Source organism: Cupressus sempervirens, chromosome 2 (genome assembly GCF_028749045.1).
Source record: "Cupressus sempervirens isolate cs-2001-9-10 chromosome 2, ASM2874904v1, whole genome shotgun sequence".
Lineage (NCBI taxonomy): Eukaryota > Viridiplantae > Streptophyta > Pinopsida > Cupressales > Cupressaceae > Cupressus > Cupressus sempervirens.
Genome location: NC_143119.1, coordinates 587,279,105 through 587,297,790, shown reverse-complemented (window position 1 = coordinate 587,297,790; position 18,686 = coordinate 587,279,105). Strand labels below are relative to the sequence as shown.

Below are 18,686 nucleotides of genomic sequence, written 5' to 3'. Positions count from 1 at the left end.
GACATCTAAGGGATTTTTGGACTTTTTTTTTGGTAACTAATTCACCCCTCCCCTCTCAGTTACTTCATCTATATTTCCACCAAGATCAATTGAAGATGCTACATGGATTTCTCAATCAGAGTTGAATTTAGCTCAGGTTGTGACACTTGCATGATTTAGGAGAATCATTTCTCCAACCCTGGTTGTCTAATGTAGGAGCATCCTAGGTTTCCTTGCAAACCTGCACTTTTGTTCTTTCTACCTATTGGTGCCAAGTGATCCTTTGGGTGTCAAGTTCATGTTGATGCCAAGTGATCCTTTGGGTGTTGCATTCCTATTGGTGCCAATTTCCTATTGGTGTCGAGTGATCCTTTGGGTGTTGAGCTTGTGAAGATGTTGAGTGCCAGTTTCTATGAAGTCTTCATTTCCCAAGTTATCTGTGTCTGGGTCTAGTTTGAGCCGACTTTGCTTGCATTTAATTTTGGTATGTGTAGTTAATATCTATTATGGGCTGACTTGTGGCTTTTCTTGTTCTAGAATTTTTTGTAAGCCATTTTGGCTAGTATATAAAGAGGTCTAGGTTTGATTTTAGGAGTGAGTGAGTAGGAGATGTGTGGAGTAGAACTGAAAGTGCAAATTTGTTGTTGGATCTTTGAATGTGAATATTTATCTTTTCTTGTAACCCAGAAGGCCTTATAGCTGGGCATGTATGCTAATTATTTGATGAATAAATAAAGATATTCTTGTTCTCTCTCTCCTTGGTGTTGTACTTTGTGTTGTGTTATCTACTATGTAACTCTAGCAGGTTGATTAGGATAGCTAGGTGTGCCCTAGGCCTTGGTTGCTTTCTCGTTATCCCTACATCACTTTCTTTTTCAAAAATGGTCATTTAATGGTTAATCATTGTCTTTATGTATTTATGAATAATTTCTATTGATTAGTTTGTTCACTTCACCTGTTATTATTTAATTAATCTTCCATAGGTGGTGACAAAGACAATATTATGTTGATTGTTGATAATGTGACTGTCTTTTTGTTGATAGGAAACTACATACATATGTACACACTCACACGTGCACACATGCGTGCACATAGACACATACAAAACTATGGTTGCATTTATGTTGTTTGATGTGAACAGGGGAACACTTGAATGGTGTGAAAAAAAATTTCCTTTGATGTTCAATCTTCCTAATCAATACCTCTTGTAATGTTTATAATTGATAGGTGATTATGATGATCATTAGAGCAATACATAAGGTGATAATCTTGACATGATTGCTAACTGATATTTCATGGTTAACATTACCATTTATTGCACATTGGTTTTGTAATTGATGCTTTGTTTGGTTATCTCCTTAGTGATAATAATTCTTGGATGATCATGTTGCTTGTCTTATCATGTTGGTTACTAACTTTATTATCTCATCTTTGTATGATTAATGATAAGGATTTATATTCATATATGATAAATAAAGGGATGCTATGATGTGACAACCATACCTTCATTAGGAATCGATAAAGGATGTCATCTTAAGCACATGAAGGATTATAAAATTATCATTTATTACTAAATTCATGATTCACATTTTGATAAGGTGGGTGTTGTGCATCCAAATGATTGTTATATTTGATAACATGTGAGTTCAATGTCTAGATCATAGCTCGGTTCTATGTTGATAAAGGTACTTTATATCTTCAACCTTGGCTCACATCACTTGATCTCAATTCTTTTGTGCACTTACTTGAAGCTAGATAGGAGAATCTTCATATATAAGACTTCATGATTTTCATTGATAAGACCTTGATGCTATTGAATTTATTCAAAGAGCATACAAATTACCTTCTTGAACTTCTAACTACTATGTACAAATTGCCAATTTCTATTTAGTATCTTGACATGCTCAAGGTCTCCTACCCCTTGACCACATATGTGTTTCATTTCTATCTTGTTCTTAAATTAACAATGAGGGCATCAAAAATATAAATGAGTGATGTACCTTCTAATTTTTTGATTGAATCAAAATCTGGTCTGAGGTTTTTCCCTTCATAAAATGTTGATTATTTCATACAACTTGATGATTAGTTATGAAATGGATTGTTCCATAAAATTTTGATTGTCTATTACTTTATTTCATTGTTGATTACTAATAATTACTAATCTTTTTCACAAGGTGACATGGATACACCACAAGGCATGGGCGGTGATGTACCTTACATACCTTTAGCAAAGGTAAACCTTAATTAGTGTAATTGTACAAATTATATAGAAACAAATGTCATATTATTATGTTCTTTTATGTATGCTTTGGAGTTATTTTGATGGAATTTTACTAACATTGATGTCACAACTTGATACTTATTGATAGGGAAAAGTGTAAATGACAATAGATCAAATGTGATCTAAAATTTAGGTGTCATTTTTAGATGACATCACCTGTAGTGCTCACCCTATCTTCATGGCCCAAAATCTTATAAAAAATATAGTGATGAAATTCTTAACCTTTTCCTTGACCAAAATAAAACCGAGGAGATAGAGGAACTGAAAGATGAATTGATACTTAGAGTTAATTCTTTGTAGGTTAGCAATAATTAATCTTAAGCAATAATAAAAGTTTAATAGATGTTTATATTTTATTGTATCTAATGGATCATGATCTAAAATATTATATGTTCTTCTTACAGGATTTTTTCACCTGTGAGATCACGTGGTCAATATGGTGAGGGTTATAGTGCACAATCTTCATGTAAATAATCCTTAAACCTTTAACCATTCATTTAACCTTTTGGATGCTTCTAGATTGTATCCCATTTGATCTGTATCCATTGCAAATGTCTTTTCTAACAATGTATTCTTCAACTCATGATAAAGTGTGGATGCCTCCTTCAGTCACCACTTTGATATTGTTGACTACATTGTCGACAACAAGGAGCTTGCATACATCTTCAACTATACCAACTACAACTACTAAAACTTTGTTTTGCTATATTTTGTTATGTGTTAATCATGCGTTATTTTTTTTGTTGGGTGGATTTTATACTCATGGACCTATTCTAGTGATCCCATATTTGCCTCTTGTAAATTTTGAAATGAAATTTTGCTAAATTTGGAAAACCAATGAATTCTACAATATAAAATACTTAGAATTTTGTTTTCTTATCCTCCTTATCTCTAACTTTTGAAAAGACCTACTTCTTGTTGTCTAAATTGGCCCTTCCTAAAGAATCCCCCCTCCTCTCCTTCACTTCACCTTATGATAGATTATTTCTCTTTTAGGATGAGTCTGCTACAATTTTGGGAGGAGAAAATCACCTTAGATGAAGAGAAATTGCTGCTAACAATAGAAGTCATTGCTAATTAATAGAATTAAAACATCTTTTTTTAAGGTTAAAATGAATTCATGTGTCCTTAATATAGGAAATGAATACCTTGATGATGTGTGTCCCTATGAAGGCCGACATGACCTATTCAATCTAGTAAAAACATTTTATTTAATCATTTTATTCCCTTACAACAAGATCAACTTATTTTTATAGTGAACTAAAGGCATGTTTTTATCTTTTGATCTCTCAAAGAATCTTCCTTTTCTTCCTTGGTCCTCTTCTTCATGGGATGGAATTTGAGCATGAGGGAGGATTGATTCATCCTACCATCCCTTAAGGAATTATCTTGATTCATCTCTAAAATTCAATTCCATTCTTCAAATATTTTTCATTTTCCTCATTGTTCTATGTGAATTATGAGATCATTGATTATCTCCTTCCCTTTCCTCGTGACTTTGAGAGCCAAAACATTTTCTACATTTTCTTAGAATTTTTGGATGATAGCTTTTGCATGTGAGCTTTGGTTTTCTATCATATATGGATGCTCTATCACAACATGGCAATGAAGTTTATTGGGTATAATACATACCTAGAGAGGCTTATAGAAAGGTAGAAATAAATGTTATTCATTTACACATTTGTTTTATTATCATAAAAAGTGGATGTCTTATATGTTTATTTCTCTATGAGTAAAGGTCTTATATGTTTATTCCTCTTTGAAACACTAAAAAACCTTGGGTTTTTTGTTATGTTTTATCTTGTATATATAGTGGAGAATTTGTTTCCAAGCTTTCTACTATGAATGTTATCATTACTACAATAGATCTGTTTAAGGAACCTACATTGATAACTGCCAATATAGTTCTTTCTATTCTTCCACTTGATTATCTAGTAGAAAAAGTTTTTTGTTATATCCTAGATGATGGTGCATTTCCCATCACTTTATACTTTCTTGTATAAACTTTGATCTTTTCCAAAAAAATGGATACCATTTTGCAGAAAGTTCAAAATAAAGAACAAGGCACCCTTTATGTATTTCTCCAAAGATAATGAGTCATTTGATCTTGATTTTTTCTAAGAATGGCAAGATATGAAGGTGATGATGATGTGATTAAAATACATAAATCAATAGTTCTTCTGTTATCAAATCATCATACCTCTGTAACATTGTTAAATGATATTTTGTAGGATGAGTATGAAGGTTTCAAGAAAAGGATAAGCATATCATTGGAAGAAAAACAACTTCCATTTGATTTTACTTCTCATCACAGTGTTGATGTTTTTGTGTATAGAATCTTGGATGTTAGAAACCATACAAGTATAGTACATGTAATAGGGAGAGTATGAAGTTAAAATGATTGTTTATTATGTTTTTGTAGTATAAACTTTAATCAAGATAGTAAGAGATTCTCTAGAGGATGAATATCTAACACTATTAATTCCTTATATATATATAGGTTATTCATGAAAAAAATTGGTTCATGACAAGAAATTTGATGCTCTGCCCCACCTAATATATGTTGCTTTGAGAGAAACACCCCAAGGTCAGCCACTATTATAAGGCTAGCACCATGAATGTCATGGTTAGTAGATTTTTGTTATTTATCTTTCTAGAACTTATTTACAAAGTTTCTAGTATAAATTATGATTGAAAAAGTTTTTGAATAATTGTGTGGAAATTTTAATAGTAATATCAACTATGAAGAATAACATAAAATATATAATATTGTACTTTCAACTTTGATGGTATTGAAAATATATATTGTTTCTTAGCATAATTTTTACTCATCTTATGTGGTGTTGGGTTTTTAGGCAAGAGTCTCAGTGTTGATGACAAATGCTCATTTCACACTAAATCTAGATAGTGATATGCATGTTAGTGATTGTAGAACTATACAACATGCTATGTGCTTTCCTCTTGAATGTAAATCAAAGAAAGAATGTGGTTTTATTCAATTCCCTCAAGTGTTCCATGGAAGTCTCAAGGATGATCCCATTGGAAACCAGTTGAATATACTCATAGAAGTAAGAAATAATTTACTATCTTTTCTAAATTGATTATTCAAGAGCTCTATAGTATTTTTGGTTGAGTTATTACATGATTACAGATGTAATAATGGATATATTGGGTGTATGTAGACTACTTGGAAGGGATCAAATGCACCCCAAGTCCCTCTTTATGGAGGAATTAGATGCTTTCATAAAAGAAAAGGCTTGTATGGGTTACCACATAAGATTGATCAACACCACAAGAAAGGAAGTGAAAGGTAAAGACAAGGTAATAGAAAATATTTGGCATTAAATTGATTTACAGATTGAACTTTAGTATATGGCATTTTGTTTTACCAAATTCAAATATTTCACATGAAATAATGATATATATTACTAAATGTATTTTAATATCTTAATGTTCATAATAGTATTGTATATTAATAGTAAATATTTAAATTTTTTTTTATTTATGTATAATCTTGATATCTTTGCTGATTTGTTTTGTTATTGATTGTTTGTCGTGTACTGACAACATTGTAAAACTGTGGGAGTCCTTTGGAAAACTTCCTGGACCTAATTAAAATAATAATAAATTTTAATTTTAATCCTATTTGAAGCAAGCTTTCTAGAAGTTAATATTATTGTTGTACACCACTTTGTTTTTAGGTGCAAATATAGTGTCTAGTAGATGTTTGAGGCAATTATGATAAGGGTTCATCTTTTTGACTTTCTTTTATTTACTAAGATTTTATTGCACTCACTCCTTTTTTTTCTTTTTTTATTTAAGAAGCTTCATCTAATAATGCATTATTATATTTTATGAAATAAAATCTATTTATAGAGTGAGGAACATTCATGTTGACATGTGGTTGGAATAGTAATTCATAAAAGGCTTATAATTTTTTTTTAATAAACCCTTTAAATATTCAATCAATAATATGTATCATGTTCCCTAAGAAAAGATTCTAGACTTTGCATCATCTTGTTCATCTAAGGCATGAGGAAAGCATTTGGAGAATCTTAGGCCCTATTTGAAGTAGCTAGGGCTATACTAAGTGACATTCTATGCAGTATCCATACCCTTCCTTCCTTAATTATAGAGGAAGCTTTGAAGGTTGTTAGTTGAAGAAAAACTACTTGGGGCAAAGTGGTAGAAGATGCATAACCTTATTTATTTTTCTTCAAAATAATTCCTACCAAAAGGTTGCCAATCATCATAGATGTCCACTATCCATTTGAAATGTAAACTTTTATTTTTGGATTTGATTGTATATGGTTTTTTAGTATCAATTTTTTGGATCACACTGCGCAATTCATCAGCGTGATAAGAGAAAGAAATAATGAAAAAGTGAAATATGTAGACCAATTCTCTTTTTCTTTTTATTTCCCTTTGGTTGGGCTTGGTCTTTATATTTCACTTTTCAATGCATTCTCTCATCCTAATGATGGATCATGAAGCTTGATTCAAAACATTAATGCTAAAAAAACATACACAATCAAATCCAAACATAGAAATTTACATATACCCTTATATATTAGATATTTGATGCAACCAATAAAAATCTTCCATAGCATAAATGCTAACTCACTTTTGACTGGTTGTAGTTGGGATGGATGTATGGAGCTACAGTTGAGGATGTTATGATAGGAATGAAGATTCATAGTCTAGGTTGGAATTACATTAGTGTCTAACCAGAGGAACCAATTTTCAAGGGATGTACAGCAACCACTAGTCCAGATACCCTTGTTTAGAAAAAGAGATGAGCAATAGAACTACTTGAAATATTTGTAAGTAAACTATGTCCTTTCATTGGACTTAGAAGAGGCATTATCTTGAGGCAAAGGATACTTTATGCTTATTTTTGCCTATCGATTGTGTTGACACGAAAGTCTACACCCTTGCTTAAGGTATGACCCTTAAGTGACCTCATGTAACATGGAAACAATCTCCAAGTTGTGGGACTTGAACAATGAGATTGAGTCTCTAGAGAAGGCCAGCTTCCTTACTATCAAGATGCACCTAACTACTTCTTAAGAGGAAAAGGGAGAAGGAGATGCATGAAAACCAAACTACCTATTCTAATCTAGAAGGGGGTGATACAACAAATAGTATGTTAATCTACTTCTTCTTGATAACTATACTATAATCCAATAGACTTCACAAAACATACCACTATCTATATTCTTTCAATCTTAAAAGCATAGAGGATTCAAACAGATAACATAACAATACAAGGAATGCAATAGATTCACTTAATAGATTACTTAATTACTTAACCAAAATGAACATAATCGTATAGTATTACAATTGCCAAAATATATCTAGAAGAATGAGGTATAACCAGGCTACACAAATTTGACTAGATGAGAATGGATATGATATTAGTGATTTCTATTGAATGAGGGACAAGAAAATTTCTAGACAATGTCTATAGAAGACCAAAAAAGAGAGATCCTTTGAATAACAATAAAACTTGCCTTTATAGGGTGCAAGAATAACCCAGATAAAACCTTGAATTTAAACTCCAATGACCATGATATCAGATTGCATTTGAGATAAATAATTGAGAATCAAAAGAAAACCTAATGATGAAGTGAAACTACTCGCAAGAAATGATAGAATGAAGAAAGAAAAGAGTGCACTTAGCCGTAAGAGATCAAATCAAAGAAAAATTGACCATGATATTCATTTAAGAAGAATGGAGTGCAAGGGCATTGAGGACATTAAAAAATGGTTGTAGATGAAAAATAATTTCTCCTTAATCTATCCAACTGCTACATGGATTACATTCATGTCATGCTAGATTAGCCACATCATCTAGTCAACTACCCTTGAAATACTTTTCCACCTCACTCAACATTCTAACCATCCTATTGATCTGTGCCTACCTTTAGTCTTAGCTTCACAACGTATCCTCTTTATTAACTGCTTGGCTCTATAAAACTGTGACCTCCCTATTTTATGCTTTATCACCACTTCATATCTCTTTATCATCTTAGCCTTTTGACCATTGAGACCTTGTGAACATCATGAAATTAGCCTTCTCACACCCTCACCGTAGTCTAGACTTGGCAACCCTTTAAATATGTGACGATGAGAAGCCATTCATTTTTCCGTTGTCACCCCTTTGCAACTGCCAGACATCAAGTATGTTTTAATCTTGCAATGTTGTGAACATGGTTAGGATGACCACCATCACAAGTTTACAGCTTTGTGACCTAATCTCTGGTTAACATGAAATGCATGCGACACTACGACTGCCATGATCCTTAACTATTAGCATTACCATTCACACCGTCGTGACTTAAAACTAAACTACATCTCAGTTGCCTATGATAGTGTGAAGACCACATAATCTAACTATTTGATACCCCTCACAACTTTGCAACCATTTAACTTAATTGTAGACCAAACCTATGAGTCTATGATAATAACCCTAAACCCTTGATCACTCTATTGTGACTACTTGTTTCTCCTTTCCACTAACCGCTGCAACTAAGCTATTAGCCCTCAAAATAATTAACATCACACCATCATGACTTAAATTTATACCCTCAATGTTAACCCTATGATGGTGCACTCAATAGACTGCATAGTTTCACTTTCATAACCCTGGTTTACTCTAAATCTCCTATGATAGTATGAATAATGTATTTTTCATCCTCACCACATGAAATTTTAACCCATCTTCTAACCTTGCAAAATTATGATGAAAGCATTTTCTACTTTTCCACCTTGACTTTGGGTTGGCCTTAATCACTTGTGATGATGTGAAAGTACATAAATGGATTGTTGTGGTTAACTTTGTGCTATCACAACTTGAATCCAATTAAACTTGAACTTGCCTACAATTATGCAATCCATAGCTAGCCGCATCTTCACGACTTGAAACTGAATACTATCCTAATAGTTGTGAGGCCACATTGACTATGAAATTGACCACATCACACCTTTTTGGCCCCTATGAAATTTAAGTCATGAACTGGAGTGATAGAGTGATGAAGAAAAATTGCATCCTCACAACTCAAAATCTTTCATTCGATTCAAAAGGATAAAAGACCTAGGAATATAAAGGAAGATTCAAAGTTTTATGTATACCTAATAGACCATCATGGTAATAAATGAATAATCTAATAAACATAGACATGGCTATCACCTTGGATGTTCATGAGATTGGCAACACTTGGAATTTTAGGAAGGGGGCCTAAAATGGTTAATAGGTTGTTTGGTCAGTACCAGTTACCTATTATGCCTTACTTCTTGCCATTAGTATTCTATATCATAAATCATTCCTACCTAATGTTATTTAAATATCATTTTATATTAATATTATCTTATCTTTCTGAATTAAAACATAGTATTAATCTATTAGCCACTGGTCTCATCATATGGTTGTGTGAACAATAAATGTTGTGCTTTGATTCAGATTATCTTTAGGACAAAATAAGTCTTGAGAAAGGAAGCCAATTTTGACTATTTAACAATTAGCCCTTATTGTGTGATGTTTAATCCACCCATTTGATCCATTAAGTTGATGACCCATCGCAACAAGTCAAGTCATAGAATGTTTCACTTAAAGTATATCATAAAGATGGGTGATGAAACACTCAAACAAGTCAAATCTTAGAATGTGATATTTAAACTATATAAAAATAAAAAAAAAAGATGAACTCATTTTTATTTATAGATGTGTATACCATAATTTTCATTTTTAACACTAGCTTTACTGCTAATGCAGATTACAAACATTTCTTTTCCAATTGTACTAGCACTTTTCCTTTTAGTAAATGGATATCAACTTGTGTAGTACATTCTTCTTGGGTGTTCTATGAGAGAGTGGTGGAATAACCAATTTATGTGGCTCATTCTGTGCACATCTTCATGGTCCATTGCACTATTTGATGTTGCAGTGAAGTTGTTGGGATTGTCTAAGACAGTATTTAATGTGACTACAAAGGGGTTAGACGAAGAAGAGAATAGTGATGAGGGAAATTTTACATTTGATTAATCTGCATTTTTCATCATCCCAACTACAATATTATTATTAAACTTAGCAAGCCTTGCTTGGAATACTATTTCAATTATGGGTAGTGACAATGAGATCAAAGAGAGATTGTTTGCAAAGTATTTGTACAGTGTTTGGGTAGTCATAAATCTCTAGTCCTTTGTCAAAGGATTGGTTAGAAAGGGAAAGAGAGGCATTCATTGGAGTGTTATCATGAAATATTATGCTTTGGTTTTTTTTTTATATGCTACATTGGCTTAGTTTAGTGAAGGGTTTTTTTCCTATCTACAAATATCAATTATTTAAATTGTATGAATCTTCCTAGAAATATTCTTCTATCATAGAATGATTTATCTATCATCCTTTCTATTGAAGAACTCTTCTTTTGTTAACAATATGTCTATAGTTTTGTAATATTTTTGAATCTATGTGTGTGTGTGTGTGTGTGTGCGCGCACACACACACATGTGCATGTGCATATGTGTGTGCATGTGTGTGTGTGTGTGTGTGTGTGTGTGTGTGTGTGTGTGTGTGTGTGTGTGTGTGTGTGTGTGTGTGTGTGTGTGTGTGTGTGTGTGTGTGTGTGTGTGTGTGTGTGTGTGTGTGTGTGTGTGTGTGTGTAGTCCACTCAGTTCTTCAAATAAGAATAGTTAGAAAGCAATAATCTTTATAATTAAAATTTAAGTTGGAGAGGTTCTAGGTACTTGATAAGTATGTTGTGTGTAGAAATTATAATTGATTGTCATTTTCCCCCTTGCAAACATTTATGCAGTTCCTTTCTCAATAGTAGACATGCAATATTGTTTTTTTTGTTACTTGTGTAGGTCTCTTGTAGACATTTTTTGATATTCTTAATATGATTTTTCATTTTAAAATATAAATAGCTTGTCTTCTTTTTTCGTATCCATGCTAAAATATTTTGCTACCAATATATAAAATGTCAACAATATAAAATGTAAATTTGAGATGATAAGTTATTTTCTTTGAGTATTTTGTTAATTGTGAAGTAATGTCATATAGCTTGTAAGGATTTTTTTATAACTAACTAACCATCTTCCTTTTTCTATTCAATTATAGGGAGGTGAATTCTCAAAGAGAGATGGTAAACACTTGCACTTTACTATTATTTGACTACTTAATAGCTGGTGTATCTCTTAAGTCTCGTGTTAAAATAGGCTCCCTGTAAAGTATAACATGATCTAAATCCAAAAAATCTTCCCCTTTTCGTATTCTAGATTGGGATGCTTACAGGGATGTTGAATGCAAAGATAATACTCCTACGACTTCAGGTTTGAGTGCCCTATTCTACGAAGTGCATGTACATGTCATAATTGTAGACACTTTACCTAGAGCTCTGTTAAACTTTTCTAATATCTCTTGTGGGTATATGAAGATGCCCATGGAGCCCAATGCTTATAAGAGGACCTTTTTTATTAATGATACTTGATGTGGTGCAAATATACTTTAACTCTTGAGATAACTACCTAATATAAATTTTATCTATCTTATCATTCTTGGGAATACTACAGGCATTCAATCTATTGGGAATTCCATGTCTAGTTAAAAGCTAAAACTATATGCATGGCTCTTTGTAGGTGCATTGTATCCCTTAATACTATATTATTAATATATATTATAACTATGGATCTATACTGAGACATTTTATTTTCTTTAGTTTCCTGCAACAATATGATATTAATTCCTTTTAGATCAAAAACTTTGTACAAAAGCTAAACAAGTCAATGTATACACCAATCATGTTATTTAGGAACCATGTCTAAAAAAGATAGCAATAGAAAAACTACTGACTGCAATAAGTGAAGAGGCATCATAGAGTATTAGGCTCTAGTCTGTATCATAATAAATAATACATTGAATAACTTGGGTATGGAATGATACTTCTCATAGTTTTGTTCCTACGATTTAAGTCTGATCATCCTCACATGCAAATGTAATGTCCCCTATAGAATAACTTAAATTCCACCCTCAATCTAAAAGATCTAAAAGGATCCAAGGTTGCGAGCAACCAATAATTTATAAAGGTTACATAAAATTATATAACTAGTTATAAAAATTTGCTAGTTCACTCTTGGTTTTATTCAATTTTGAACTCCTTTATACTAGAGTTAATTAATGAACACCTTATACATTGATAGAGCAAGGTAATAGATAATATTATCCACACCCAAGTCTTCACCCTTGGTTTTAATAAAATTTGAACTCCTTTACATTAGAATTTATTAATGAACACCTTATACATTGATAGAGGAAGGTAATATATATTGTTATCCTTACTCAAGTCTAATATGATTTAAGGTAATCTATTTTGAGCACTAGTTTGATATTAAGAGTTGACAAGAGTATGAAGTTGTTGTTCTGGATATTTTTTGATTTGTATAAGATAGTACTTATCCAAAAAAAAAAATAGTTAAACCTCTATATTTTGCAGTGGCCTGCTAATGATTTGTCTGATATAATATCACAACACTAGCGCATGCTTATTCTGGTCATAGATGGGTCATGTAAACTCTTTGTTGAATGTGTTCTAGGTTATGAAGCCTTTCCTATTTGAATTCTTCAAATATGTAATTGATAATTCTCCTCCAATTGGCTAGCATATATGTACGTACGTACGTACGTATGTATGTATGTATGTATGTATGTATGTATGTATGTATGTATATATGTATGTATCTATATATGTATATATGTACGTATCTATATATGTATGTATATATCTATGTATCTATATATGTATATATATATACATATATATATACCTACATATATAGGTACATACATATATACATATATACATACATATATATATATATGTATATAATTATATATATGTATATGTATATATATATGTATGTATATGTATATATCTATATGTATATATATATATGTATATGTCTATATCTATATGTATATATATATATATATGTATATATATATATATATATGTATATATATATATGTATATATATATGTATGTATGTATATATATATATGTATGTATACACACACACGCACATGCGCACGTGCATACACACACACACATATATATAATTTCTTTGTCTTTCCTCCTCAATATGTTTCAATGGACTATTTTTTGATAACATTTTTGTTTCACACCATCGCTACATTGTATAGGTCACATTAACTAAAATGTCAATGGTGCCAACATTGTGTATAGGATAAAATATGGTTGATGAATAGGGTTTAAAATAATGCACATGAAGGAGACCCTAAATCCACATTTTGTTGAAAATAAATTGATACAAGTATGAGAATGTGTTTTAATCATTATTTTGTCACTGATGTCAAACCTGTTATTTGCTAGTAACACAACTTCTTAGTTGATTTGAGTAATATCATTTTTTTGATTGATGAGGAGGTTTTGATCAAATAAGATAATAATAGCACCTAGAGGAAAGGTTGAGTTATGGTATGAAAAAAGAGTACAATGACTAGTTAAGATAGTAATGATATAGTGCATTGATTATCTACTTAAGGTTGCAAAGGATGGATACATTGATTAAGTCTAGAAGAACAAGTAAGAAGAATTGAGTCTACCAAGCTTGACCAAGTGGAAAGTAGATGTCCAAAAAAGTTAGTGCAAGACAAGAAGAAAATTAGTTGGAGCCAAGAAAATTCAAAATTTAGTGTATGTCAAGTGATACAGTGTAAACCAACTAAAGTTTAGTTGATGTCAAGCACCAATAGACTTTAGTGTTTTCCAAGTTATCTAGCTGATGTTGAGTAGAAGAAGAGTATGGAATCTAAATGACAACATATTGATGTTGAGTGCTAGTATTCATGTTGAATCATGGAGTTGTCAAATTTGAGCTAACTATTTTATTTTCTTGAGTTTTGTAAAGCATGTGGAAGATAACTATGATGAGTTAGTGGTGCAAAATTCATGGTAAATAATTTTGAGGCAAATTCAAAGAGGATTGAAGGAAAAGTTTCTATAAAATACTAAAATGAAAGGATGGGTAGATTCACCTAATCCTACCTAACCCTAAAATGAACAATAAAGGACGAATGACAAAAGATCTTGATTTTCTATTTATAAAGATGGTTGGTCAGAAGAAAAGTTTGTCATGTGTGAGAACCTAAGGAAGACAAAGAACCTAGGGTATTGCTTCATTTAGATACCGAACATAAGAGAATGTTATTGGAAAGAAAAGAAAGAAGGCTTAAGGTTATGGATGCTTGAAGGGTAAACAAGCTAGCAAAGCTTAAGTGTATTAAAGCCAACTAGAATGGAGGATTGAAACAAAGATCTATAATCCACAAGTGTTTTGTAAGTTGTTATCAGATCAATCCTTATTGTTACTTTCTAATCATTGTACTAGTCTAGGATAAATCCTTTGGATTAAGGTTGACCTAATAGTAATTTGTAAATCCTTTAACTGAGTGACATTCTAAGTGAATGATCTAAAGTCCTCTAACAAGGCTCACTCCTAATAGGGTGATTAAAATCCTCTAACCAGGACACATTTAACAGTGTGCATTGTAACGTTTAACAGGGTTGGCCTTTCACAAGGCATCACTTTAGAAGAGTGAGAATGAGAAACATGTTACTGGTGGTTTTTCCCAAATTGGGTTTCCACATAAAATCATTGTGTCAAATGTGTTATTGAATTTGTTATATTTCATGCTTACAATTCTAGAAATTTGATTTGATAGTAACCTAAAAGTTTAAGTGATTGTATGATCTAATGCATGAATCATGAATACGTTTTATGGATATGGGTTTACTAAGATGTGAAAGTTTTATTTGTACATCTAGACCTTGGATAACTAATTCACCCTCCCCCCATTTATTCTAAAGAATTCCAATAATTGGTATCAGATATATCTTCTTAAGAGGACTAGTTTGAAGGTACTAGAAGCAAAAGATCATGATGTCAAAAAGAGAGGTACCCAAGCTTAATGGAGATAACTTTCCTGCATGGAAAAGTTTGATGAAGCTACATCTAGGAGGTCTTGGATATCATGCACAATCTACCATCATTACTAAGCATGTCAATCCTACTGGATCCTTAATTACAGATGATTTGATAAAGAAGAAAACACACAACTAGGCAATGTTGGAGATTGCCTCTACCCTGAGCTATGCCAAGTTTGATGACATCAATGGTTGTGACAGTGAAAAGAAAATGTGGGATGCTCTTCACACTATCTATGGAGGTAACACAAATGTTTTGAGAGCCAAATTTGAAAGTCTTAGAGGTAATTTCAATGATATGAGAATGCAAGAAGGTGAGAATGTTGCTCAATATTACTCTAGGATCAAAGATGTTGTTAATGCTATAAGAGGATCTACAAACTTTTGAGAACATTGCTACCTATCTAAGCAATTAGATTTTTTGCTATACAAGAATTAAGATGTATACCAGGTTCTAATTAGACTTTGGAAGGTTTAGTAGGTAGGCTCACTACTTTTGAGCTATCTAATTTTGACAACTTCAAATCTGACAATGTTGAATTTTCTTTCAAAGCTAAGCTATCATTGAAGGAACCTAATGAGAAGAAGAAGAAAAAGGTAAAATATGTTTCTACTGATAGTGATACAGATGAGGAGGATGTAAAACAACTTGAAGCACTACTAGCGAGGACATTTCACAAAGGTAAAGGAAAATTCAAAGTTAAATTATGTATCATGTATTTTAATTGCAATGAGGTTGGTCATATTGTTTCTAGATGTCCAAAAATGAAGAACTACAGAGGTGGAGACAAGTACAAAAGTAGGAGAGGTAAAGAAAACAAAGATTACAAAGACAAAGGCAAGAAGTCTTGCTACATTGTAGAAGAGGATACCAAAGATGGATCTAAAGATTATGATGATGAAGTGGTGTATGTTGCAATGAAGGATGATTCTAATGAGGAGAAGGCAATTGCATTAGTGTCTTGTGTAAACAAGAATGACACATGCATCATTGATAGTAGGTGTTCACACCACATGATTGGAGATTAAAGTAAGTTCATTACCCTGAATTATTATGATGGAAATAGTGTAAGTTTTAGTAATGATCTAACCTGTTTGATAAAAGGAAAAGGTTCTATCAAACTCACAAAAAATATTTTATTTGACAATGTTTATTATGTTGAAGGACTTAACTATTATTTGTTGAGTGTGTCACAACTAAATAGTTCAGGTTAGAAGGTTGAGTTTGAAAACAATATTGCTAAGATATATGATAATAATGGAAAACTAATGGGAAAAGGTGATCAAACTAGAGGTAATCTATTCTACCTTGAGATGGATGATGTTGCTTGTCTAGTTATACAATTTGATGATGTGTGTTATGACACAAGAGGTTATGTCATGTTAATTTTGATAACTTGGTTAGTATTAGTAACATGAGAAGAGTCATAGGTTTGGCTAATTTGAAGAAACCTGACAATATAATTTGCAAACAATGTTAGTCAGGAAAAATGACAAAGTCTAGTTTTAAGAGTAAGACTCATACCTCTAAAGGAATTTTGGATATTTTTTATACTGACTTGTGTGGACCAATTGATGTGCAAAGCTACAAAGTTGATAAGTAAATTATGCTATTTGTTGATGATTATTCTAGGATGATGACAGTTATGTTTTTGAAATAGAAATTTGATGCTTTCTAAATGTTTAAGTGGTACTTAACAAGAGTTCAGAAGGAAATTGGTAAAAGATTGTAATGTTTGAGATATGACAAAGGAGGAAATCAATGAACCAATGATACTTTCTTGTGATAATACAAGTGCTATAAATATATCAAAGAATCATGTGATGCACACAAAGACTAAGTGCATTGCAATCAAGTATTATTACTTGAGAGAGTTAGTTCAAGATAAAGAGGTGAAGATGGAATATGTAAATACAAAAGAGAAAATAGTTGATATCTTCACAAAAGCATTACCTAAGGATGCTCATCAGTAACTAAGAGGCAAACCAGGAGTGATAACCCTATCCAAGGCTATCTAAGAAGCATGATAATTTCTCTACATCAACTGAGATGATTGAAATATGTTACACATTGATGCAATGGATCTTACTTTAGGAGTTGCCTAAAGTAATCAAAGAGCTATAGCCATAGATTAATCACAAACTAGGTAACAGAGGGAGAAACTGAAAATGTCCATATTGACATATTAAGATGAAAATTCTTTGGCATTTTTGTCAAAGAGGGAGATAGAAGATACAAGAAGAGAGAGAGCTATATTGAAAAAGAGAAATAAAGAAAGGAAGAAAGATGGAATATCAACTCAGAGGGAAATAGTGTACCTAGTGATTACTACAGAGAAATGATTAAAATATTACATCTACCTAGTAAGAGGAAGATAGTGTTGAGAGAGATATAAGAAGTGATCAAGAGGGAGTCATAAGGATGAGTTGATTGTCTGATTGATCAGAACATAATTTTGTAACCTATATAGAAGATGAAAGTTGTTGATAGAGGGAGAGATTTCAATACAATGAATTATTTTCTTTTGGGTATTATTGTTGGTTGTACTAGTTGTACTAGTTTTCCATCAATGCCAAAGAGGAAGATCATTGAAAACATATTGATACAAGTATAAGAATGTGTTTTAATCATTGTTTTATCACCGATGTCTAACCTGCTACTTGTTGGTAAGATAATCTCTTAGTTGATTTGAGTACTATCATTTATTTGATTGATGAGGAGGTTTTGAACAAATTATATAATAGTAGCACCTAGAGGAAAGGTTGAGTTATGGTATGAAAAAGGAATCCACAGGTTAATTAAGATAATGATGATATAATGCATTGATTATCTACTTAAGGTTGCAAAGGATGGATACATTGATTAAGTCTATAAGAACAAGTAAGAAGAATTGAGACTGCCAAGCTTGACCCAATGGATAGTAGATGCTGAGAAAATTTAGTGAAAGCTGAGCAAAAAATCAGTTGGAGCTGAGCAAAGTCAAAATCTAGTGTATGTTGAGTGATACAATGTAAGCCGAGAAAAATTTGGTTAATGTTAAGCACTAGTAAACTTTAGTATTTGTCCAGTTATCTAGTTGACATCAAGTAGAAGAATAGTATGGAGGTTGAACAACCACATATTGATGTTGAGTGCCAGTATTCATGTTGAATAGTGGATTTGATGAATCTAAGCTGATTATTTTGTTTTCTTTAATATTTTGAAGTGTGTGGAAGATAACTATGATAATTGGTGGCACAGTATTCATGGTAAACCATTTTGAGATGAATTTAAAGAGGATTCAAGGAGAAGTTTCTAGAAGGGACTAAAATGAAAAGATGGGTAGATTCATTGAATCCTACCTAATACTACCTAACCCTAAAAAGGACAATAAATGATGAATGACAAAAGATCTTAATTTTCTATTTATATAGATAATTGTTTA

The 18,686-nt window shown here is 31.8% G+C and overlaps 1 pseudogene; it reads left to right on the top strand.

The window, feature by feature from the left end:
- Positions 1-3,800: 3,800 nt before the first annotated feature.
- On the top strand, positions 3,801-10,562 carry LOC149574777 (cellulose synthase-like protein H1; annotated as a pseudogene).
- Positions 10,563-18,686: the final 8,124 nt, after the last annotated feature.